This window comes from Triticum urartu, chromosome 1 (assembly GCF_003073215.2).
Source record: "Triticum urartu cultivar G1812 chromosome 1, Tu2.1, whole genome shotgun sequence".
Classification (NCBI taxonomy): Eukaryota; Viridiplantae; Streptophyta; class Magnoliopsida; order Poales; family Poaceae; genus Triticum; species Triticum urartu.
This window is the reverse complement of record NC_053022.1, coordinates 247,514,385-247,542,057: the sequence shown is the minus strand read 5'-3', so window position 1 is coordinate 247,542,057 and position 27,673 is coordinate 247,514,385.

The window sequence follows — 27,673 nt, the reverse complement described above, 5'->3', positions numbered from 1 at the left end:
GCTTTACTTTATCGCTATGCGATAGCGATAGTTGCAAAAGCAATAGTTGGTGAGACGACCATGTGACGACACGTTGATAAAGATCAGGATGACGGAGATCATGGTGTCATGCCGGTGACGATGGAGATCATGACGGTACTTTGGAGATGGAGATCAAAGGCACAAGATGATGATGGCCATATCATGTCACATATTTTGACTGCATGCGATGTTTGTCTTATATGCATCCTATTTTGCTTAGTACGACGGTAGCATTATGAGATGACCCCTTACTAAAATTTCAAGGTATAATTCTTCTCCCTGAGTATGCACCATTGCGACAGTTCGTCGTGCTGAGACACCACGTGATGATCGGGTGTGATAAGCTCTATGTTCACATACAATGGGTGCAAGTCAGTTTTGCACATGCAGAATACTAGGGTTAAACTTGACGAGCCTAGCATATGCAGATAAGGCCTCGGAACACTAAGACCGAAAGGTCGAGCATGAATCATATAGTAGATATGATCAACATAGTGATGTTCACCATTGAAAACTACTCCATCTCACGTGATGATCGGACATGGTTTAGTTGATATGGATCACGTGATCACTTAGATGATTAGAGGGATATCTATCTAAGTGGGAGTTCTTAAGTAATATGATTAATTGAACTTAAATTTATCATGAACTTAGTCCTGATAGTATTTTCATACCTATGTTGTAGATCAATTGCTCACGTATAGCTTCCCCGTTTTATTTATGATATGTTCCTAGAGAAAACTATGTTGAAAGATGTTAGTAGCAATGATGTGGACTAGCTCCATGATCTGAGGATTATCCTCATTGCTACGCAGAAGAATTAATACCTTGATGCACCACTAGATGACGGATCTATTGCAGGAGCAGATGCAGACGTTATGAATGTTTGGCAAGCTCGGTATGAAGGCTACTTGATAGTTTAGTGCGCCATGCTTTACGGCTTAGAACCGGGACTTCAAAAACATTTTGAATGCCATGGAGCATATAAGATGTTCCAAGAGCTGAAATTTGTATTTCAGACTCATGCCCGAGTCGAGAGGTATGAGACCTCTGACAAGTACTTTGCCTACAAGATGGAGGAGAATAGCTCAACCAGTGAGCATGTGCTCAGAATGTCTGAGTACTACAATCGCTTGAATCAAGTGGGAATTAATCTTCTAGATAAGATAGTGATTGACAGAGTTCTCTAGTCACTATCACTAAGTTACTAGAACTTCGTGATGAACTATAATATGCAAGGGATGACGAAAACGATTCCCAAGCTCTTCGTGATGCTGAAATCAACGAAGGTAGAATTCAAGAAAGAGAATCAAGTGTTGATGGTTAATAAGACCACTAGTTTCAAGAAAAAGAAGCAAAGGAAAATAAAGGGAACTTCAAAGAATGGCAAGCAAGTTGCCACTCCCGTGAAGAAACCCAAAGCTAGACCTAAGCTTGGAACTGAGTGCTTCTACTGCAAAGGGAATGGTCACTGGAAGCGGAAGTACCCCAAATACTTGGCGGATAAGAAGGATGGCAAAGTGAACAAAGGTATATTTGATAGATAGATTATTGATGTTTACTTTACTAGTGTTCATAATAGCCTCTGGGTATATGATACTGGTTCAGTTGCTATGATTAGTAACTTGAAACAGGAGTTACAAAATGAACAGAAACTAGTTGACGGCAAGGTGACGATGTGTGTTGGAAGTGATTCCAAGGTTGATAAGATCACCATCGCACACTACCTTTTCCTTCGGGGTTAGTGTTGAACCTAAAATAAATGTTATTTGGTGTTTGCGTTGAGCATAAATATGATTGGATCATGTTTATTGCAATATGGTTATTCATTTAAGTCAAAGAATAATTGTTGTTCCATTTACATGAATAAAACCTTCTATGTTCATACACTCAATATAAATGGTTTATTGAATCTCGATCGTAGTGATACACATATTCATAATATTGAAGCCAAAATATGCAAAGTTAATAATGATAGTGCAACTTATATGTCGCACTGCCGTTTAGGTCATATTGGTGTAAAGCGCATGAAGAAACTCCATGCTGATGGGCTTTTGGAATCACTTGATTATGAATCAATTGATGCTTGCGAACCATGCCTCATGGGCAAGATGACTAAGACCCCATTCTCCGGAACATTGAAGCGAGAAACGGACTTGTTGGAAATAATACATACTGATGTCTGCGGTCTGATGAGTGTTGATGCTCGCGGCGGGTATCTATATTTTCTGACCTTCACAGATGATTTGAGCAGATATGGGTATATCTACTTGATGAAACATAAGTCTGAAACATTTGAAAAGTTCAAGGAATTTCAGAGTGAAGTGGAAAATCATCGTAACAAGAAAATAAAGTTTCTGCGATCTGATCGTGGAGAATATTTGAGTTACGAGTTTGGTCTTCATTTGAAACGATGTGGAATAGTTTCGCAACTCACGCCACCTGGAACACCATAGCGTAATGGTGTGTCCGAATGTCATAACCGTACTTTATTAGATATGGTGCAATCTATGATGTCTCTTACCGATTTATCACTATCGTTTTGGGGTTAAATAGGGCACCATCTAAATTCGTTGAGATGACACCATATGAACTGTGGTTTAGCAAGAAACCTAAGCTGTAGTTTCTTAAAGTTTGGGGCTATGATGCTTATGTGAAAAAGGTTCAACCTGATAAGCTCGAACCCAATTCGGAGAAGTGCATCTTCATAGGATACCCAAAAGAAACTATTGGGTACACCTTCTATCACAGATCCGAAGGCAAGATCTGTGTTGCTAAGAGTGGATCCTTTCTAGAGAAGGAGTTTCTCTCGAAAGAAGTGAGTGGGAGGAAAGTAGAACTTGATGAGGTAATTGTACCTGCTCCCTTATTGGAAAGTAGTTCATCACAGAAATCAGTTCCAGCGATTCCTACACCAATTAGTGAGGAAGCTAATGATGATGATCATGAAAACTTCTGATCAAGTTACTACCGAACCTCGTAGGTCAACCAGAGTAAGATCGCACTAGAGTGGTACGGTAATCCTGTTCTGGAGGTCATGTTACTTGACCATAACGAACCTACAAACTATGAGGAAGCGATGATGAACCCAGATTCCGCAAAATGGCTTGAGACCATGAAATCTGAGATGGGATCCATGTATGAGAACAAAGTGTGGACTTCGGTTGAGTTTCCCAATGATCGGCAAGCCATTGAGAATAAATGGATCTTCAAGAGGGAGACAGACACTGATAGTAGTATTACTATATATAAAGCTCGTATTTTCGCAAAAGGTTTTCAACAAGTTCAAGATGTTGACTATGATGAGATTTTCTCACTCATAGCGATGCTTAAGTCTATCAGAATCATGTTAGCAATTGCCAGATTTCATAATGGATATCAAAACTGCATTCTTTAATGGATTTCTTAAAGAAGAGTTGTATATGATGCAACAAGAAGGTTTTGTCAATCCTAAAGGTGCTATCAAAGTGTGCAAGCTCTAGCAATCCATCTATGGACTGGTGCAAGCATCTCGGAGTTGGAATATATGCTTTGATAAAGTGATCAAAGCATATGGTTTTATACAGACTTGTGGTGAAGCCTGTATTTACAAGAAAGTGAGTGGGAGCACTACAACCTTTCTAATAAGTATATGTGAATGACATATTGTTGATCGGAAATGATGTAGAATTTTCTAGAAAGCATAAAGGAGTGTTTGAAAGGAGTTTTGCAAAAAAAGACCTCGGTGAATTTACTTGCATATTGAGCATCAAGATCTATAGAGATAGATCAAGACACTTGATATATTTTTCAATGAGTACATACCTTGACAATATTTTGAAGTAGTTCAAAATGGAACAGTCAAAGAAGGAGTTCTTTCCTGTGTTGCAAGGTGTGAAGTTGAGTAAAGACTCAAAACCCGACCATGACAAAAAATAGAAAGAGAATGAAAATTCATTCCCTATGCCTCAGTCATAGGTTCTATGAAGTATGCTATGTTGTGTACCAGACCTATTGTGTACCTCACCATGAGTTTGGCAAGAGGGTATAATAGTGATCCAGGAGTGGATCACGGAAGAGCGGTCCAAATTATCCTTAGTGGAATAAGGAAATGTTTCTCGGTTATGGAGGTGACAAAGAGTTCGTCGTAAGGAGTTACGTCGATGCAAGATTTGACACCGATCTGGATGACTGTAAGTCTCGATCTAGATACATATTGAAAGTGGGAGCGACTAGCTAGAGGAGCTTTGTGCAGAGCATTGTAGACATAGAAAATTTGCAAAATACATACGGCTCTGAATGTGGCAGATCAGTTGACTAAACTTCTCTCACAAGCAAAACATTATCACTCATTGGGTGTTAATCACATAGCAATGTGAACTATATTATTGACTCTATTCAACCCTTTGGGTATTAGTCACATGGAGATGTGAACTAATCACATAAAGATGTGAACTATTGGTGTTAAATCACATGGCGATGTGAACTAGATTATTGACTCTAGTGCGAGTGGGAGACTATAGCGACCCGACCTTAGACGGTCAAGCCTCTGTGTATCTTTGCCATCCCTGGATCATTATGCTAGCACACATAGTACATCAATGTATATATCAAAGGGTAATCACATGTATAAATAACGCAAAACGGATATATACCTCATAATTCTCAGTGGAAACAAACAATCGGGTGTGGAGTCCCATCAACGCTGTCGGCAGGTTGTGTGTAGACCGTAACCCAATCAATGAAACTCACTCGTTGTATAAAATCCTGCAACATGATACATTGCAGCCGTGTAGGTCAGTACATTGTAGGTCAGTACATTGAATGTACCGGCTTTGTGGCTCAGGGTCTGAGTTTTGTTTGCACAAAAGCTAATTTTATTTTCCCTACAACAAAGGAATATCAGGAGTCTGTACTACAGAGTTTTCTATCATGACATGGTTCCGCCAACCGATGTCTCATAGCCCAAATCATGATAAGTTGCCCATAATTAAGTTACCAATCTAGTGTTCAGAGTTCCAAGATAGATCCAAGTCCAGAGGCTCAAATTGTTCGTAACCGGGCACACGACTAATCAATGAGGTTTTAAACCCTCTGCAGAGGTTTGTACACTTTACCCGCAAGATTTGGTCCCTCTTTTTGCGTTCTCGCACTTCATGGTGTTTGAGAACAAGACGACCGAAACATGGTCTTCCGAAGAGTTCCCCTAACCACTATCTGGTGCTCATCCAATCCTACCATAGTTCTACATCTGCTAACACCGTCCCAGCCAGAGTCACAACTAAGGTCAACCAAGCCAGAGCCCATAGTGACTTGCGGTTGCACAGGTAAGCTTCCAGTCATGAAGTATTCTTCTATCTCTTTGGTCTGGGTGAAGCTTTCTGCAAGATGTCATGGCACTTCTGCATGCATCCCGGCCATCCGTTGGTTTCTCCAGGGTGCCCGTCAACCATCCTTCACCCAGTAGTGTGTATTGAATTCTTGTCTCCAGTCTTGAAGTCTTGAGGTCCTGAAGATGCAGTCCTTGCTGATGCCATCATGAATTTGTCGTCATTGACGTAGAGTCCTCCATTCTCACACCACTCCCATACACTGATACCAACCCTGTCTACTATAGCGTAGCATTGAAACTAAACAACGTCCCGGGCTTGGTAACAGGGAGATGGGTTCCTACCTCATGCATATTCTACAAGGATTCAATATCACTACTGGAGGGATTGTGTGACACTAAATGCAATAAAACATAGGTATGAAAAAGCATGGTCAAAGTGAACTTGCCTGGTATTACTTGGTGAAGATAATAACGCTCTCGGAATCTTTGATAAACTATTCATCACTCCAAAGAAATCTATATAGTCAAACATTGTACTCACATAAGCAATAATCCTAGCAAACAATACTAGCAATCAAAATAACAATCAAAAAGCCATAAATAAAACAATAATGAAGTCAAAGAAAACCAAATAGAATCCAAAGAAAACTTCATGTTAAACAAGGGAGAAACCAACTCACACAATGACAGTCAATACTCTCATAACATACTAAATTACTCTAATAACGTTTCTAAAACAAATAAAATATAATTATAATAAAACAGCAGAAAGTAATTTACCAAAGCATTTACTAGCAAAAAGAACTAGTATAAAATCTATTATAACTAACTAGTTAACACCAGAACAACTATAACAACTAGCAAAACACCAAGACAGTAGTAAACAATACTAAAATAATTATCAAACTAATTTAATCCTAAATAACAAATCAATGACAACATATAATGAAGTGGCAAAAAGAATTAATTTTGAAACTAATAAAACTATTTTTATCAACTATCACTATGAACTAAACAAACAAATACTAAAACATTAGCTAAACACTAATAAATAACTACAAAAATTTATCTACTATAGTCTACGATAAACATATGACAACATGTCAAAATTTACAAAAAATAATTAACTAAAAATAATTTAAAACACTAATTATAGGACTAAAACAACTACATAAGCAAAACAGTGCTGTTTTCGCAATAAGCCTAATTTAAAATAAACTAAAAATAAGCCACTATATGCTACTGGATAGAAAAAACAATAACAAAATAGTAGAAAAAGAATCAATCAAAAATCTATTCTAGAACTCAAACTAGAGCAAAACAGTGTTTGAAGCATATTTGAAATAATTCAAATTTAAACTACTCAACTTCAAATTTTCAAATCACTAACAGAAACATCAACAAATTTGTGACATAGTGCAAAAAGAATCACTCAATTCGGATCTAAATAATAAAAGTTATTAACAATCTAAATTAGAAACTATTTCTGTTATTAAAACATCAACGAAAAAACAAAAAAAAACAAATCGGATAAGTGCTACGTGTGTGGCTACTATTGGGCCTAGGGGTGTGCGTTCTGTAACTATATGGCGCTCGGCCATAATATAACTAAATCTCTATCGGGTGTACAAATAAAAGAAACCGGCTGTCCGGTCTGATCTAAACCGGAAACAAAAACTGACTAAATAAAAAACCTAACTGTTTGATCTAATCTAATCTACATCGTTTCTTACAAATCGGACGGTGGAAAGGGACTCTGGTGCTCATCGTGGTGGAGGAGGTGTCCGGCGAGGTCGACGACGACAGCGGCGGCCTTGTGGTTGATGGGGAGGGCGCTCCGGGGGGTCTCCGGCAGCGGCGGGGGTTCCACTCGATGCGGACGGGGACTGCGATGACGATGGTGACGACGAAGAGGCTCGGGGATGACAGAATTGGACGACGTCGAGCATGGACGCAGCGGTGGTCGCCGGTGGTGATGGGGAACGGGGTTCTAGGGGCCTTCGAGTTCGGGGCGGTGGTCGGGAAGGACGAGGAGAGCGAGGGGGTTGTGGTGGCACGCTAAGATGCCGGCGAGGGAGTCGCGGTGGGGCGGCAGGGCGGCAATGGCGCGGCGGTGGAGCTTTGCTCCGACGAGGAATCGACGGGGCAGAGGTGGTTCTCAGCGAGGGGAAAAGGGGGGAAACAGGTCGAGGGAGCAAAGTATATATAGCGGGTAGTATACTTGGAGAAGGGAGCGAAGGAAGATTCGCGATCCCGAGATCTCAGGGATACGGCGGCGCGGGCGTTGCTCCAGGCGAGCGCGTGGCTTGCGGGAGGAGGAAGAAGACGCGGGGCCCAGCGGTCAGTGGTAGCGGGCGGAGTCGAGGGGGAGCAGGCGACCGATCCGTTGGGGTTCGGGTGCGGGGCGCGCTGCTGGGCCGGCCTGGCGCGTAGGTGGGCTGCGGTCCGTTGGCTTCGGCCATTTGGTTTTTGTTTTTCTCTTTTTTTAATATAACACAGTAGGAAAAGTCACAAACCAAACAGAATAGAAATATTATATAGGCATATTATATTTCAAAATGTTCAGAAAAACATTTCCTAAAAACATGAACTACTTTTAAAGTTCAAATACAATCCTAAAAAAATATAAATAAAGCAAACAGTGCTACTGTTGCATTAAAACCCAACAAAAATCATTTTTAAAATACCAAAATGATTTCAAATTTATTTTCTCCTAATTTTCCACTGAAGGGAATCATTTTACCCTTATTTAAACTTATTTATTTTTAGGAGAAAAATAATTTGAATAAAAGGCAAATAACTCCTAAATTGAAAGTGGGTTTCAAAATACTTCCAAATGACTTGCAATTTGATTCTTTTAACTTCCAACTCATATTTGATATAATTTGAAGAAGTCGCTTTATCTTCTCTCATGAAAATCATTGAGTTGGATTACGTTTCGAATTTGAAATATTTTCAGATGGAATTCAAATCTTTTTCAAAACCATTTTTGTTTCAAATGCAAGAAGTCATGTCATCTTCACTCTAGGGTTTTGTGTTTGAATAGAAATTGAATTCTTTGAGATCAAAATGCAAAGTGAAAGTTTGGGAAAGCCATTTCATTCCCTCTCATTCAACTTTCAAAAAGATTCAAATTCCACTCAATTTCAATCAATCAATCACCCAAACAATCAAACAACAAGCATAGTTATTTATTTAATATAACATTCCAGAATTTAGAATTTTGGGATGTTACAGAGACTGAAGGAAATATGCCCTAGAGGCAATAATAAAGTTGTTATTTATATTTCCTTATATCATGATAAATTTTTAATATTCATGCTAGAATTGTATTAACCGGAAACTTAGTACATGTGTGAATACATAGACAAAACAGAGTGTCCCTATTATGCATCTACTTCACTAGCTCGTTAATCAAAGATGGTTAACACTACAAAAAAAAGACACATCCGTGACATTTTGGGCCGAACGAAAAAAAATTATGTCATACATATGACACTTCTATGACGATAATTGTGACAAAACCCGGTATCATCATAGATGTGGTGGGCTCCTACTTCTATGACAAAAAATCATGATAGAAAATGGGCTTTTCGTCCTGGGCGGGCTGGAGACGCAGCTGCATGACATTCTTTGGGCCGTCCATGACGGAAAAAACCGTGGTAGAAGCGAGGGGGAGGAAAATTTCAGGGAGTTCCCGGTTACGGTGGGAAGTCGGGGGCCGGGCGATGCGCGTTTCTCTCGTACACGTACGTGCGTGTGTGTGAGGCGTTGGCTCTAACTGAACCCGAGCGAGGCGTTGGGCTCTAACTGAACCCGAGCGATTGCACTACAGGCTACGCGTGACTGAACCTGAGCGATCGATCGATGCCTGTTAACTGAACCCGATCTAGCGATTCCTTCGCTACTGCTGCTAACTGAAGCCGGTCGATTGGATGAACAATGAGCGTTGCGGGGGAGGGGGGGGTTGGATGAACAGTGAGTGGTGGCGTTGCCTCTGGATGAATAGGACCCCGTGGTGTGGAGGGCTGGATGAACAATAGATGGTGGAGGGGTGCCCGTGGAGGGGTGGTTGAAGAGGACCCCATAGTGTGGAGGGCTGGATGAACAGTAGGCGGTGGAGGGGTGCGCGTGGAGGGGTGGTTGAACAGTAGCCGGTGGAGTAGCGCGCGGTGGAGGCTGGATGAACAGGAGCCCGTGGAGGCTGGAGGAGGTCGACGGTAGCCCGTGGAGGCTGGAGGAGGTCGACGGTGGAGATGAACAGTATCCCGTGGAGTCCCGTTTTGCGGTACGCCACACCCCTCCCGATGAACAGGACCCCTGTTTCGACCGTAGGAGGTCTGTTTCGTCATTTTTGCGGTACGCCACACCCCTTCCCGATCAACAGGACCCCCGTTTCAATCGTAGGAGGTCTGTTTCGTCCGTTTTGCGGTACGCCACACCCCTTCCGATCAACAGGACCCCCGTTTCGACCATAGGAGGTCCGTTTCCTCCGTTTTGCGGTACGCCACACCCCTCCCGATCAACAGGACCCCGTTCTGAACGTAGGAGGTTCGTTTCCTCCATTTTGCGGTATGCCAGGCCTCGTTTCCATCGCCTATTCCGTCCAAGCCCTCCCGATGAACACGACCACGCATTCTGTTCCGACCCAGCCGGTTGGCTCCCACGCGTTCCGTTGCCTCCCGATGAACACGACGCATTCCATTGCCTCCCCATGAAAACGACGCATTCTGTTGCCTCCCCATGAACACGACGCATTCCGTTGCCTCCCCATGAACACGACGATGATGCTGTTTCTCCATTCCGACCCAGCCATGTACACGAGCCCTGGCCATACGTATGCGCGAGTAGGCGTTCGAGACACCGCCCGTATGTACACATACGTGGCCGTATTTTCTTTCTTGCACCCTGGCCGTTGTACGTACGTGTACATGCTATGTGTGCGCCTCTACTATGACACGTGCGCGCCTCTACATCCACCAGTATATATGTACGTACACGTTCGCGACCAGAATGACAACGCTACGTACGCTTCAACCAGGTGGGTCCCGACTGTCAGGCACTTCCTTGCGTGCGAAGATGTAGCTGGTGGGTCCCAGTAGTCAGGGGGGAAATGTTTTTTTCGCGAAATACGGTGGCCCGTCCGGTGGGTCCCCGCTGTTAGGTGGAGGAATAATTATTTTGCACGTAATAAGGAGGCACTTCCTTGCTGCGGCCGTGGACCCACCTGTCAGCCTCTCCACGTACAGTCCACGTCCGATGGAAGTCGTTCCTTGACCATGTGAACCACACCGCGCCGAGAGCACCAGGGCGGTGGACGACGGCGAGGCCTAGGAAGGGGACGACGCGGAGCCGGGGAAGACGCGACAGTGGATGCCCACGCGTAGAGGAGTATGAGGGTTCACTGGTTTGCTGCGGTGTGAGGCTGTCGTCGCCGCAGAATAACAGGGGGTGTGGGTGAGTAGAGGGATGGCCTGGCCAGTGGTGGGAGTAGTAGGGGGCAGTGAGGCCTCCGCCACATCGCAGCCGGCCACGGGAGGCAGGAGCACGAGGCACGACCGATGCTGGTTTGGGCGGCTGGAGCAAGAAGACCAGAGGTTGAAGAAGCACTACGGCCATTGGATGGACATCGTACAGTCACTGGAGCTAGAATCGTGCATATTGACTAAGTTGACAAAGCCCACCGTCCCCGTAAACTTAGTAGGCCCACAAGTCAGCCTGCCACTATACTGGGTCCCAGCTAACAGGGGGAGTATTCATTTTTTGCGTAATAAGGAGGCACTTCCTTGCTTGTGAAGATATAGCTGGTGGGTTCGAGCTGTCAGCGGCGGTAACGTTTTTTTCACGAAATACAGAGGCCCTTTCGGTGGGTCCCTGATGTTAGGTGGAGGAATCATTATTTTGTGCGTAATAAGGATGCATTTCCTTGCGTGCGGCCGTGGACCCAGCTGTCGGCCTCTCCATGTACAGTCCACTTCAGATGCATGTCGGTCATTGACCACGTTGACCAGGCTGCGCCGAGAGCACCAGGGCGATGGACGACGGCGAGGCTTAGGAAGGGAACGACACGGAGGCAGGGAAGACTCGGCAGTTGTTTCCCACGCGGAGGGGAGTATGACTATACGAGGGTTTACTAGTTCGTCTGCCGTCGCCGGAGAATAACAACAGCTATGGGTGAGTAGAGGGATGGCTAGGCCAGCGATGGGAGTACGGTGGGGCGGTGAGGCCTGTGCGGCAGCAGAGCCGGCCGCCGGGAGGAGGGAGCAGGCAATCCCGCCGGCGCTTGTTTGAGCGGCTGGAGTAGGAAGAGCAGAGATTGAAGAAGCACGACGGCCGTTGGATGGCCATCCAACAGTCACTGCTTGTGCGTCAACCGTTTTTTAGAAAGCCTCAAATCTGTGGAAAATATCATACAGCCCATCTGCCATTATTTCTAATAATTTACAGCCCATTTGCTAATTATTAAGGTTTTTGTGGAGCCCATATTCTTTTTGTTAGCATTACAACCCATATTGTGGCCACGGTTAAAAAATTATACGAAATTTTGCATATTTCGGTGCGGTCTGAACTGTTTTTAATCCTGAAATTTCGACTCACATTCAAACTGATTAAATGTATATCAATATAAAATCCAACAAATTCTCCACGCATAAAAATTAATGTAATTTAAAATCCCGAAATAAAAAAAGATATTTGAAACTAATTGTCGGTTTGATGTGTTTTAAAAATGTACAACCCATTTCTCATTACTGATGGGCCATTTTCTCGGCCAGCCGAATGAAAGCTCTCCTCGTCTTGAAAGATTTGCAGCCCAACAGGCCTGACAAAGCGACTTACTTGGCAAATCACAAAAAAACTGGGCTGTGGCTGTGGACCCAGCTGCCAGCCTCTCCACGTACAGTACTCTTCCGATGGAATGTCATTGACCATGTTGACCACGCCGCGCCGAGAGCACCAAGGTGGTGGACGACGGCGAGGCCTAGGAAGGGGATGACGTGGAGCCGGGGAAGACGCGACAGTGGATGCCCACGCAGAGAGGAGTACGAGGGTTCACTGGTTCGACTGCGGTGTGAGGCTGCCGTCGCCGCAGGGCCTGGCTAGCGGTGGAAGTAGTAGGGGCCGATGAGGCCTCAATGGTAGCACAGCCGGCCACTGGAGGCAGGAGCAGGCGGTCTCCCCGGCACTGGTTCGGGCGGCTGGTGCAAGAAGAGCAGCGATTGAAGAAGCAGCAGGACCGTTCGATTCAAATCCAACGGTTAGTGCTGCTAGAATCGTTTGTTGACTAAGTTGACAAGCCATGCGTACGCGTCAACATAGTAGGCCCACAGGTCAGCCTCCCAACCGGTGCGCCCCAGATGTCAGTGGGAGGAATCTTTTTTTCGCGTAATAAGGAGGCAGTTGATTGCGTGCGGCCAGGCCAACGGTGGAAGTAGGGTGGGCCGGGGAAATCTGCACGGCATCACAGCGGGCCACAAGAGGAGGGAGCAGGCAGTCCCGCCAGCGCTAGTTTAGGCAGCTAGAGCAGGAAGATCAGAGATTGAAGAAGCATGCCGGCTGTTAGATGGACATCCAACAGTCACTGTTGCTAGAATCGTGTGGTTCACTGACAAAGCCTTGCGTAAACAAGTCAGCCTCGAAATTTGTGGCGTGTACAGCCCATTTGCTATTATTTTTATAATTTTTACTCATTTTCTAATTCATATGGAATTTATTGCAGGCCATTTTCCATTTTTAGAATTGCTGGCCATTTTCTGGTCAGTACCAGGGTCAAAAAATTAACTAAGTATGTGGGAAATTTTGAAAATTCGCAAATTTTTGCTGGGGAACGAAATATTCTTAATCCAAAAATTAATAGCCATACTAAAAAAATTTAAAAATAAATTAGTACTATGTCATGTTAAATCAAATGAAATACGTATAAGATATCAGTGAAGAACAATAACAAAAAAAGAAACTTATATCCCATTTGCTATAATTTTTTTGGAATTTTCAACCCCTTTTGATATTACTTTTAACAGACATTGACCATACTCTTAAGCCAGGACGGAATGCATCCCTCCTCGTCTTGAAAGATTTGCAGCCCCGTAATTCGGAGAAAACAAATAGGCCTAGCTTGGGTATTCTTCAAAAAGAAATACTGGGCAACCTATTTTCCCAAAGAACTGGTGCATGAGAATTTAGCTTTATTTATTTATTTACTTATTTATGTTTAGGGGACCATGAGCATGTACCTGGGCCGGATTCATGTGAGAGCCTCCATTCCAGTTAATTATGGGCTTCTCTATTGGGCCTTCATCAGTGGGCTGCATGTTATCAACAAGTGGAAAATATGTTCCGTACGAAAAATAGTATGCGCTATGTATGGTACGGGGCACTAAAGGATTGAACCATGCAACGACTTCCAAAACATTGTGTTTGTCATTCTAACAACACATTTATTCAACCAACAGACGAAATATACTACTGATTGTACATTGAAAACAGCAGCGGCAGCAACTAGGGCTGGGGGTGCAACAGAAGCAGTAAGCAGGCCAGAAGAGTGAAGATGCAGCTCTCTCTTCCAAACCAAACATCAACCATCATTACAAAAGGGCTACCAAAAAAGAACAAGTGTATGCATCAAACTAAATAAAGATCCTACTACACCAAGTGTACACATCTAACTAACTGGCTCAGTTAGACGTTAATATTTATTAAGCTGTGGAGATTGGCTGACGGCTTGAACCAGATGGGTGCCTGACGGGGAAACTCCAGCCAGCAGGTCGAAGTCTGATACTTGCGACCCTCTCTCCTACTTTGGGCTGCAGAGCATGGTGGCACATATCATGGTATGGTGCATGCAGAGACACATGGTACGCTGTGTACACACAGTTTTGCCTGATGAACGAAACAGCGCTGCCATCATGATCATTGTCGTCGGTTATCTCCAAGTTAATCGGATAATTCAGTCCGACAAGCATAAAGCGTGTACCAAGGCTACTTACCAGCCTCCAGTCAAAAATTCCTGAAGGTCTAGAGAAGCTGGGATCCTGCTCAAAGACCTTGCAGTGACTGTGATTGTACTCCGCGAAACAACACGTCCGGTACGTGCGAACGATCATCAATCTTTCGCCATCGTCTGATCGAGCCAGGAACCACCTGCAACTGCCATGCCGCTTTTCTTTGAAAGGTTCTGGGATTAGGAAGGGTAGGGACACCAGGCGGCCTACAACATCATATCAAGTTGGAGTCAAATAAAAAAGGGCTCTTGATTTAGTCAATCTTAAGAACAACATGTTATGAGCATGAATATTTTTTCAGCAAATGTTGACAGTAATATAAGCAAGCCATCATGATATCATAGGAAAGTAACATACTGCTGTAACAGCCGTTTGTAGCGATGACTGGAGTAGGCCAGCAATACGTCCAGCCATAGAAGGAGTCGACAACGTAAATGAAGCCCTTGTGTTCAATGGCATCAGAGAACCATGGAGGTTGTATGATCCTGCGATGGACGTGCAGATTTATCCACTTACCGCAGTGACCTGTCAGATAGGCGAGACCACGGTTGCAGAACGCAATTAGCCTGAAGTCTTTATAATTCGCAGATCTTGTGGGCACTTGGCAGATTACAACCTTGAGCAAATTAAACTTGGTATCATGTTGGCTACTGTAAGATTCCGAGTATTCTGGGCCACAGTGCCAAAGCAGTGCAGTGTTAATCGAAGGAAGGGGGATCAATCGCCGGGTGTAGACCTCCACGAGCATCCAGCTGCCGCGACCGTCGACGAGCACCATCCAAGACATGTTCACACCGACCCAGTGCATACCGTTAATGTAGTTGAGGCTGACGGGGATCGGACCGCAGTCAAGGGGGTTGATGCTCGCCACCCTACGATCGTTATGTTGCGTGACACGCCGTTTCTAAAGATCAGGCGGCATCAGCAAGCAAGGAGCTGGCTTAAAAAGCTCCGGCCTGAGGGCTTTGAGTAAACGGTACAGCCCCGACGAGCACGCGGCGAGTGGCATGGTACTGAGATTGTCCACACGCGAAACAATGAGCTTGATTACCTCTGTGGGGAGCGAATTCCAGCCACTCTTTCGGTGGACGCTGCTTGGTTTTGCCATTGTTAGTGCTTGGGTTTCGGACGAGGGGGAGGCGCCTTAGCGGGGATGGAAGATTGGACGAGATTATGTGCGGACAAAGATGGAGAAGCGAATATGTGCTGCGAGAAGTGGATAGGTGATGATGACTACAGCATGCCGCTTGACTTATGAGACACATACCAGCAGCGTAGGGTCATGTCGATGCCAGACAACTTGCTTGAGTGATCACAGTACTGGTACTCCCTACAGTGCTATGCCCGAAGTTGCTTGAGTACAGTAGTATAGTAGGACTCTGCTCTACTACTAGCACCGGAGGAGTAGTATATTCTAATCTAAAATAGTTACAAACTTCAATGCCCCGAGCGTGGAACGACTACAAACCGTGCTCAAAGACCGTGTCTACGTGGTGTTTGGACATGGGCGACAACCTCAATGCCAACGGTGCTGCTCCCGTTGCACCGTATGTGTTTCTGTCCTTCCTGTTCGAAATTGTGGTAGAATTCATGATTTATTTTGTGCTTATTTGGATTAAATCTCGTAGTAACTTGCTCATATATTCAACTGGCACAACGTCCCCTACGGCCACTCCCGTTTCATGGACGGCCTGGTCGATGCCTCCAAGGAGCCCTTCGACCACTGCTATGAGTGCCCGATGTCATTTTGTGGCTCACCGGCGGACATGGTGCATCACCTCACGGATGCGTGCAGCGGTCACTGCTGGCCCTTGGCAGAGAACATCAAGTACGAGACGTGCTACCCGTTCACCATGCCGTAGTCGTTGGAGGATCACCGCCGCCTGCTAGTCTCGGAGGAGGATGGCACCGTCTTCCTCTTGATTGTGGGCACCGGCGAGGCCCGTGCAGGCCGCCGCCCCGTCTCTGTAATGTGCGTCAGGGGCGACGCCGCTGACGCTGACACTGACACGAGGCCGATGTACAGGTGTGTGGTCAGTGTTACTACCCCTCCGGGTCGCGTGGGCGGCGACACCGGCCTCATCGAACGGACTTGGACTCTGGGGAGATGGGACTATCCCACCAATGTGGACTTGGAAAACCCATGGCATCCTTTACCCGCGACACGGTGCACGGGGACTCCAAGGAGGTCCACCTAGACATACGCATTATCAAGTTAAATGTTGATCATTAGTCTTCGCTCAATGTAATCCGCTGTCTAAGCATGTGGAGACTTCCATGCAGGATCTTGCTCTATTGGAGTATCGCGCATGAATAAAAGTGTATCCGTTTATGGTTTAGTCTAGAATCTTCGATGTATGAATTTTTACTACAGTACTGGTGAAAGACTTACGATGAACCACTTCTTACATCTCCTCTGCCCGGTTGCAAGTCCTCCTGATTTAATCCCTCCGTCTAGGTGTATAAGGGCATGGTTAATATTACTTAATAGTATAGCCAACTGTTGACTATAAGAAAGTGCCATGTCATCTGTAGCCAACATGTATAACAATCGATACTCAAAAACTAATTCTTAATGATCATTTCTTGTAAAGCACAATAAGTGTTATTTCTTCACAAGTTTTGGATGCAGGTTGAACAGTTGAACGCTTTTGTTTGCAAAAGATGCCTTTTTATCTATTTCACCCGGATGTTTGTGAGCTCTAGAGATGAAATAATATCCGAAGAAACCTATCGATACCCGTTACACATGAGATGACCCCCACATCCTTTGTCAAAATAAACAACTCCCCGATCAATGCATTTCACTCTTCGGTGCAACGCACGGGCACCTTACTACTATAGATTAGTACGACCCAAAATTGAACTAACATTATATATAGTACGATAAATGCTGATGCATGTCACCTAAAATTATATCATTCAAAACTATGTTCAAATACGAATTCAAAGATATAGTTTTTGTTGACATGCACTAATATTTTGTCAGTTAAATCTTCAGTCAAATTCAATGGGGGACTAATAAACCACGACCGATGTAGTACAAGTGTAGAGGGCGGCGCTGCACGGGAGTCTCACCTCTCACCCCGCTCGTGGCACGGCAGTAAAGCCGTCATATCACAAAACCAACCACTCCCAGTAATAAGTGGCCTGGTAAAATAAACGGACGAGCAACCATCACATCCCTCCGTCTTTTTTGCATTTCATCTCTCTGCATTTACTTTCTCCGGTTCATCTCGCACACTCGATCCCTAGCTACTACTCCTAGGGCCGGTTCTTTTGGCGGCTTCCCCAGCTTTTCCCACAACACTAGTCACAGTGGAGAGTAACAATAAGGTGCCTCACTCATTTATTTGGGCTTCTAAACTATTACCCCGGCCTGGTTTATTCCTCACCATTGTAATTTGTGCTAACTTTTGACCAAAGATTTAACTGGTTTATTCCTCACCATTGTAATCCCTCCGTCTAGGTGTGTAAGTCATCTAACGAAAACCAAATAATCCCAAAACACTTAGGCGTGGTGCATTAACTTCTACCTCGTTTCTTGTTTCTTGGCATATCAACCAATAAGAGATAAAGAGTGTGCATGCTTTTAATGACTTGAGATATCAAACACGACAAGAAGTGGTTAGTTCATTGCATGCAATACTATTAATTAGCAAATAAACATTAACGTTTCTCGTTTTCTCCTCCTCCTTGGTCATGGTGCACAGCCTAAGATGACTTACTCACCTAGACAGATGGAGTAGTGCATGTGACATGCACTAACATTTCATTAGTTAAATTTATGATCAAAATTTGACACAGATTACAATGGGGACCAATAAACCAGGACAGAGGTAGTAGTTATGGGATTACTAATCTAGAAGCCTAAAAGAACTGGCCCCTGGTACTCTTACTAGTAGTAGTACTCAAGTTGGAATTCCAATTGCACGGCACAACTTGTTAGGCAAAAAATTCGATACAGGGTGTAGGAAGCAGTTTGGGAATTTGCATGCTTTTCCAACCAGTGAGATACTCCGTACAAAGTACGACAGAGAAATAACCACAGAGAAGGAAGCTAAAAGTAAACAATCAAACAAGCATTTTTGCATTTGTTTTGCATTGAATCGTTTCACAAGCTTGACTAGTGTTGTTTTTCTACTTTTACAAAAACCGCATCGTAATGTTAAAACGTGCATTTGCACGTACTAAGTAATAGTAGTACTCCCTCCGTCTAGGTGTATAAGTCTTCCCTCCTTCTTGGTCACGGTGCACAACCAAAGATGACTTATTGACCTGGACGGAGGGAGTAGCACAGTCTGCAAGCATATATCGAGAGAGACGTGTAGTGCGATAGTATATAGTAAAGTTTGTGCTATATGCACGTACTTGCAAAATGCGTATGAATACACAAGGTTTCCAAACTTTCCCTTTTACATACTTAATTAAGGACGCTAAAAATTCCTGAACGTTCGGGATTTACCATTTGCGTCCCAAAACTAATGAGATCGCCTTACGAAACAAAAATTATACTCCTCCTAAAAGCCACGGCGCTCGCAGGAGCGCTTGCGGTGCGCCACGAGTGCCCTGGTGCGCGGTCGTTTCCCAGCGTGCCGACACAACGCCTCTTCCTCGGCCTCGCAACTCGCGAGGTGCTGATTGACGGCTTGCCGGCGGGCGAGCGCGATCTCACCGGTGTGGTGATCCGGCGCCAACGGATACTCCTCCTCGCTGGAAGCGTGCACCCGGTCCACGTACCGCCAAGCGTAGATGAGGCGCTTGGGCCCGACTGCACTCAGGGCGTCAACACGGGCGTCCTCCGCCACCCTCACGGCCCTCGCACGAGCCTTCTGCCAAAGAGCCAATTGCCTGACTCTCTCAGACGCGACATAGGCCTCCCAGGCAGCTTGTTCCGCAGTACGCTTCTCTTCCTCGGCCTTCTTCTCCGCCTCTATTTTGGCGCGCTCTATTGGAGGCAAAGCCTCCCACAAGGCGACATCCATTTCTTTCCAAAGCCCCTCAAGGCTGGGGGGGCTCGGCGGGCGGCGCGGTGTTCTCCTCATAGCAGGGAGCCGACGCGTCCTCCGGCGCGCGTGCTGGCGAGATTGGGAACGCCGACGCATCCACCTCGACGCGTCGCGGCGAGGAGCAGAACACCGACATGTCCTCCTCGACTAGTGGCGGCGAGGAACGGAATGGTGACACGGCGCGGTGCGGCGAGGAGTGGAACGCCGACGCGTCCTCCTCGACTAGTGGCGGCGAGGAACGGACGTCGCGTAGCGGCGAGTAGCGGAACACCGACGCGTCCTCCTCGACTAGTGGCGGTGAGGAACGGAACGGCGACGCGTGACCGTCCGCACGGTGCAGCGAGGGGCTCCTAGGGCTTGGGAGGGGCGATGCCATGGTGGTCGACGGGAGAGGGAGGGGGAGGAGATAGTGATGAACGTGAATGTGAGGGGGAGGAGATAGTGATGTCGTGGGAGGCGCAGTATTTATAGCGAGCAATGGCACACCTACGTAAGATATGGACTGAGCTGCACTGACTTAACTGCAGGTCCAGTTGCGTCACTGACATGTGGGCCAGACCCCTGTTGGGCCCATATGTTAGTGACCCAATGCACCTACAGTTAAGTAACAGCTACGTGGGCATATTTGTTGGAGTAAATTACGGGGGAGCGAAGGGGTGGAAATATTACTGGTCACAATGGATTGGACGAGCATAGGGGGAGGAGAGTCATGCATGTAGATTTTTTCACACGGGCTTCCTGCAGGTATGGGGAACGGTGCATAATAAGTCATCTTGCATGCCGGGCTAGGTATAGTCTCAAGTCATTAAAAACATACACGCCCCACACATGTACATATTTCAAGGTGCACTAAATTATTGCATGCGATGATTAAGGCTGGCCATAATGGTGGTATCTTAGCTGGTATCATGCACACGGGAATAGCAAACATGCTGATGTGGCAAATAATTAAAGAAGAGAGGGGGGTTAGAGTAACTAGTGTTCATGCATGCATTGGTAAACACATTTTTTGTGAAGAACGATAGCACTAGTTGAGTACTTTTGCGGACTTCAAAAACTATTCCACCGCCTCTACTATCTTGCCAAGAGTAGGTGAAATTTTTGAATCAAGCCCTTTAAACTAGAAGGGAGGTAGTGGTACTCTAATAGCTAACCTTGTTGTGATGACAAGATAGGACATGGCACGCACCTGGACGGAGGAACTAGTCTGCATTGTGCATTTAAGTTTTTTTTGAAGTCAATGTACCTCTACTTTCACCAGACTTACAGAAAAATGTGTCAACATTCACAATGTCAAATCAATATTTTTACACTCATTATAAAACGTAGTTCTTATACTCATTATAATCAGTATTGTAGATATTGATATTTTTAGTATAAATTTGGTCGTGGGATTTCATTGATGCCTGTCAAAGCGTGGAGGAAGCTGAGCTTAGGGCTTGCATTGTCGGTCTCTACATAGGTATTTCTCTTCATAATCCTGTAATTTTAGAGACTGATTGCGCTTTTGTGGTAGCGTCTCTTGCATCGGGGGACTATGAAAGGTCTGCTATGCGTGACCTGAAGATGAAAGCGTTGAGCATCTCGAAGTTGATCAACAATTTTCAATTGTCAAAGATTAGTCGTTCGGCCAATAAGGTGGCACACTTAATCGCTAAGTATAGCTTTGACAATAGATTAGATGGTATTCTTGTAAATAACGTACCGCCCTGTGTGGTGAATATTGTATCGAATGAGTGTACTGGTGAGGGAGTCCTGGATTAGGGGGTCTCCGGACAGCCGGACTATATCCTTTGGCCAGACTGTTGGACTATGAAGATACAAGATTAAAGACTTCATCTCGTGTCCGGATAGGACTCTACTTGGCATGGAAGGCAAGCTAGGCAATACGGATATGTATATCTCCACCTTTGTAACCGACCTTGTCTAACCCTAGCCCCCTCTGGTGCCTATATAAACCGGGGGGTTTTAGTCCGTATGACAACATACAATCATACCATAGGATAGCTTCTAGGGTTTAGCCTCTCCGATATCATGGTAGATTAACTCTTTTAATACTCATATCATCAAGAATAAATCAAGCAGGACGTAGGGTTTTACCTCCATCAAGAGGGCCCGAACTTGGTTAAAACATCGTGTTCCCTGCCTCCTGTTACCATCCGCCTTAGACGCACAGTTCGGGAGCCCCTACCCGAGATCCACCGGTTTTGACAGCGACATTGGTGCTTTCATTGAGAGCTCCTCTATGTCGTCACCGTTAGGCTTGATGGCTCCTACGATCATCGATAGCGATGTAGTCCAGGGTGAGACTTTTCTCCCTGGATAGATCTTTGTGTTCGGCGGCTTCGCACTGCGGGCCAACTCGCTTGGCCATCTGGAGCAGATCAAAAGTTACGCCCCTGGCCACCAGGTCAGGTTTGGAAGCTTAAACTACACGGCCGATATCCGGGGAGACTTGATCTTCGACGGATTCGAGCCCCTGCCTTGTGTGTCGCGCGGTCACGATGAGTACGATTTAGCTCTACCATCGGACCATATTCAGGAGATCGCACCGGCAGCCGCTCCGAGCCTCAATTCGGAGCCAGTTGCGCCATCCATGGATGGGTGGATGGACCCCGTCACGGAGGCCGTATCCTTAGCGGCGATCGAGCCGAATATCGACCTTACCCTTCACGAGAGCCGTGTTGCCAAACTGCCGGATCCTTCTCCGGCCACGGACTCCGAACCGCCTGCGCCCGTTCCTGTCGAATCCGATTGGGCGCCGATCATGGAGTTCACCTCCGCGGATATTTTTCAGCACTCGCCCTTTGGTGACATATTGAACTCATTAAGGTCTTTCTCCTTGTCAGGAGAGGCCTGGCCAAACTACGTCCGGCGGGATTGGGATGCGGATGACGAAGAAATTCGCCGCCCACCCACCACCCACTTAGCAGCCACTGTCGACGACTTAACCGACACGCTCGACTTCAACGGTATGGATGACGATGCGGGAGTCGAAGAGGAACCACTGCTCACAGGGCACTGGACAGCCACCTCATCATACGATATATATACATGGTGGATACACCCAAAGAAGGAAATGGTGACGAGACAACGGAGGATGAGCCCTCCAAAAAGCAACCCAAGTGCCGGCGTCAGCGGCGCCGCTCTAAGTCCCGCCAAGGAAAAAGTGGTGATACCGGCACCGGAGATAATAGCACTCCGGAGAGTGACGAAGACAACAACAATCCCCTCCAGCAAGATTTAGAGCAGGAGGATGAAGGAGCCAGCCCTCCTGAGAGAGCGGCAGATGGAGAGGCGGAGGATGGTAATTACATGCCTCCCTTCGAAGACAAGGCAAGCCTCGACGATCACGAATTCATCGTGCCAGAGGATCCCGTCGACCAAGAGCGCTTCAAGCGCCGGCTTATAGCCACGGCAAATAGCCTCAAGGAAAAGTAGCAGCAGCTCAAGCTGATCAAGATTTGCTGGCTGACAGATGGACCGAAGTCCTGGCGGCCGAGGAATATAAACTCGAACGCCCCTCCAAGATTTACCCAAAGTGCAGGTTGCTACCCCGACTGGAGGAGGAAGCACCGAAACCTACATCCCCGGCGTATGACGCGGCTGATCGGCCACCTCGTGGCCGTGACAGAGAGGCATTCCAGCCAAAAGCTCAGCCCGCACCCCGACGCCATTCAAATGAAAAGGCATGGGGAAATACGCCAGGCCTGTGAGACGTATTGGAGGACAAAGAAAAACATGCAAGATTGATCTACGGATCACGAGGGCGCGCCACTATGCGAGATGATAATCGTCACGCCGGATACAGTAAAAGTAAGTCCGGCCGGGCCGAACACAGCGGGCAAGACTCATTCGAGCTGCGTCGCGACATAGCCTAGTACAGAGGCGCCGCACACCCCTTATGCTCCACAGACGAAGTAATGGATCATCAAATCCCAAAGGGTTTCAAACCCGTAAATATTGAATCATACAACGGCACAACAGATCATGCGGTATGGATCGAGGATTTCCTCCTACACATCCACATGGCCCGCGGTGATGACCTACACGCCATCAAATACCTCCCACTAAAACTCAAAGGACCAGCTCGGCATTGGCTCAACAGCTTGCCAGCAGAGTCCATTGGCTGTTGGGAAGATCTGGAAGCCGCATTCCTCAACAACTTTCAAGGCACTTATGTGCGACCACCAGATGCCGATGACTTGAGCCACATAATTCAGCAGCCAGAGGAATCGGCCAGGCAATTCTGGACACGGTTCCTAACAAAGAAAAATCAAATCGTCGACTGTCCGGATGCAGAGGCCCTAGCAGCTTTTAAGCACAACATCCGCAATGAGTGGCTCGCCCGGCACCTTCGCCTGGAAAAGCCGAAATCTATGGCAGCCCTCACGACACTCATGACCCGCTTTTGTGCGGGAGAAGACAGCTGGCTGGCTCGCAGTAATAACATATCAAAGAACCATGGTACTTCGGATACCAAGGACGGCAATGGTAGGTCATGTCGCAACAAGCATAAGTGTCGCATTTACAGCGACAATACCGAGGATACGGCAGTCAATGCCAGATTCAAAGGCTCTAAACCCGGTCAGCGGAAAAAGCCATTCAAAAGAAGCACTCCGGGCCCGTCCAGTTTGGATCATATACTCGATCGCTCGTGTCAAATACATGGCACCCCCGACAAGCCAGCCAACCACACCAACAGGGATTTTTGGGTGTTCAAGCAGGCCGGCAAGTTAAATGTCGAAAACAAGGATAAGGGGTCACATAGCAATGACGAGGAGGAGCCCCGGCAGCCTAACACCGGAGGACAGAAGAGGTTCCCCCCACAAGTGCGGACGGTGAACATGATATACGCAACCCACATCCCCAAGAGGGAGCGGAAGCGTGCGCTCAGGGAGTATATGCGTTGGAGCCAGTCGCCCCCAAGTTCAACCCATGGTCCTCCTGTCCGATCACCTTCGATCGCAGGGACCACCCCACTAGTATCCGTCATGGAGGATTCGCCGCACTGGTCCTAGACCCAATCATTGACGGATTTCACCTCACTCGAGTCCTAATGGACGGCGGCAGCAGCCTGAACCTGCTTTATCAGGACACAGTGCGCAAAATGGGTATAGACCCCTCAAGGATCAAACCCACTAAAACGACCTTTAAAGGCGTCATACCAGGTGTAGAGGCCCATTGCACAGGCTCAGTAACACTGGAAGTGGTCTTCGGATCTCCGGATAACTTCCGAAGCGAAGAGTTAATCTTTAACATAGTCCCGTTCCGCAGTGGCTACCATGCACTGCTCGAGCGAACCGCATTTGCAAGATTGAATGCAGTACCGCATTATGCATATCTCAAGCTCAAGATGTCAGGACCTCGGGGGGTCATCACAGTCAATGGAGACACAGAGCGCTCTCTCCGCACGGAGGAGCACACTACGGCCCTCGCAGCAGAAGCGCAAAGCAGCCTCTTAAGGAAATCCACTAGTTCGGCGATTAAGGACCCGGACACCTTCAAGCGCGCCCGGAGTAATCGGCAACAGGACCGCCTGGAACGTCCCGAGCTCGCATAGCAATGCGGCCCCTACCCCGGTCCCAGCCAAGCGGCGAAATCCATGCCACACATACATAATTACGAATTAAAAATACCATGGGCACAGGCGGGGAGGGGGCACGACTGCGGCACGCTCCAAGTCGCGCTTAAACCGCACTAGGGGCTTCCCGCTTTGTTATTTTTCTCTTTCAGGACTTTACTCTCCGGAAACCCTGTCTGGCAGCATGATCGCCGAACACAAGATGCAGCAACCTAGGAGGCAGAAAGCTACGTCACACCATGGAACTCCCAGGTGGATTACGATAACGAGAGAAATATTTGCTTTAATACTATTCCTCAGCTTGCCCTTGGAAGGGACATGATAAACGGTCCCACTTTTTGCTTATCGCACTACTTGTATCATTCTGCTTTAACGCACCTTTCTGAATAAACAATGCATAGCATTAAGACTATTATTGCATTCTTCCCTTTTATATAGATGTTCATTCACAACATCTAGAACCCGTACACTCTGGTACGGCCAATACGCTAGGGGCTTAAGCATACCCCATAATACGGCGTGAGAAGTCCGAACACTTTCGACAGTGCGGCACGCCGAACTTATAGCACTATATGCATCAGCTCTGAATCATGTCTTGGGTCAATAGTTGGGTTTGCCCGACTTCCATGTTTTGGTACCTTACGTTCTGCTATATCGGCTAAGGTAGCACTGGGAGAACTACTACGATTGTGCCTCGGTTCTGCTGGGCTAAGCACCTCAGTAGAGAAAGCTAAAACTGACTGTCATGATAAGGCGAGAGACTGGTCGCTGTTCAAGAGGTTTCAAGTCCCTAAAGACTTATGCCGCTTAGAGCGAGGAGTCGGCCCTGTCCGGCTTAAGGCGTGTATCGCGCCCCGAATTCGGTCTTCCGAATAATAGGGGCTTCGCCAAAATTTAAAATTATAGAATTCTATGGCTAAGTGAGAGTGATAACGCATTATGGTCCGATTGCCTTGTTCGTTGTGCTGAGCACCTCCCTCGAAGGACCCAACAATGGGAACAAGAGTGCTCAGGTTTATCCCGAACACCCCCGCACTCGTGGCGTGGGGGCAGAAGCCGACGACTAGCCATCTCTCAGATTTGATAAACAGCCGAACAGAAGGTAATATTTTAAATTCAAACAAGCGTTGCATAGCGCATATGAACAAGTTTTCGTAATACAGGATTACACGAGCAAGTTCATTCAAATATTACATCTTTGGCACACTCGTCCGCTACGAGACGGGCACCCTTCAGGACACCCTCATAGTACATCTTGGGGTGGCGATGCTCCTTGCCCTGCGGCGGCCCTTCCTTCACCAGCTTCATGGCATCCATCTTGGCCCATTGCACCTTCACACGGGCGAAAGCCCGACGTGCACCTTCGATGCAGATGGACCGATTGATGACTTCCAGCCGTGGGCAGGCATCGACAAGCCGCCTCACCAGGCCGAAGTAGCTGTTGGGAAGGGCGTCGCCAGGCCACATCCGGACTATAAAGCCCTTCATGGCCTGTTCGGCCGCCTTGTGTAGCTCGACCAGTTGCTTCAGCTGGTCGCCCAGAGGCATCGGGTCTTTGGTCCCAGTATACTGAGACCAGGACAGCTTCTCCGTTGAGCTTCCCTCCTCGGCCTGGTAAGACTGTGCGGCATCCGACACGCTGCGGGGCAAATCTGCGAATGCTCCTGGAGAGCTCCGGATTCGGGTAAGTAACAAGTAATTTACTCTCACACGCTTGCTTTGCATATAGAATGCCTTACCCGCCGCTATCTTCTTCATCGCATCAATCTCCTCGAGGGCCTTTTGGGCTTCGGCCTTGGCATTCTTTGCGCTCTCGAGGGCCGCGGCAAGCTCGGACTCTCGCGTCTTCAAGTCAATCTCCAACGCCTCGTGCTTCGTCACGAGAGCGTGGAGCTCTTGCTGCACCTCGCCCACCCGAGCCTCATGCCTTTCCCGCTCGGTGCGCTCCTTGGCCGCTTTGTTTTCAGCCTCGGATAGCGCTTGCTTCAGGGTCGCCACCTCGGTCGTGGCCCCTGGCAAATTTACGATGATCCTGTCATTTTGCAATCGCATTCTTTATATATATATATATATCCATAGACTAGGTACTACTTACCTTTGTTCTCCTTGAGCTGCCTCTTGGCAAGGCCGAGCTCTTCCTTGGACCCTTTAAGGTCCTGCTTCAGTGCGGCGACCTCCGCAGTCAGTGCAGAAGAGGCCAGCAGCGAAGCCTGCATACGCATATAGACATACTTATATTAGACTCCTGCAATATTGTTTGATCCTCTATTCGGCTTTTCTTTGCGAACACCGAACAGAGCATCAGGGGCTACTATCTATGCAGTAATAGTTTTCCTATATCTCAAATGCTTACCTCAAAGCCTGTTAGAAGGCTGGCACAGGCTTCAGTCAGTCCGCTCTTGGCGGATTGAACCTTCTGGACCACCACACTCATAATAGTGTGGTGCTCTTCGTCGATGGAAGCGCTGCGAAGCGCTCCCAGCAGATTGTCTGGTGCCTCTGGATGGACAGATGTCACCGACACAGGCGTCTTGCCCCTTTTGGAAGGAGGCCGCCTGCCTGAGTCCGGAACCACTGGAGGTTCCGGCGCAGTGTTCAGCTGAGGGCCGAACTCGGAGCCCTCGGGAGCCTTGCTCCCTCTACTCCCGGAATCCGGAATGTCGCCTTGAGGCGCCTCCAGGACTGTCTCCCCTCGACCCGGTGCCTCTTGAGACAATACCTCGGTGTTGTCCATAGGGCAAGGGGAGGT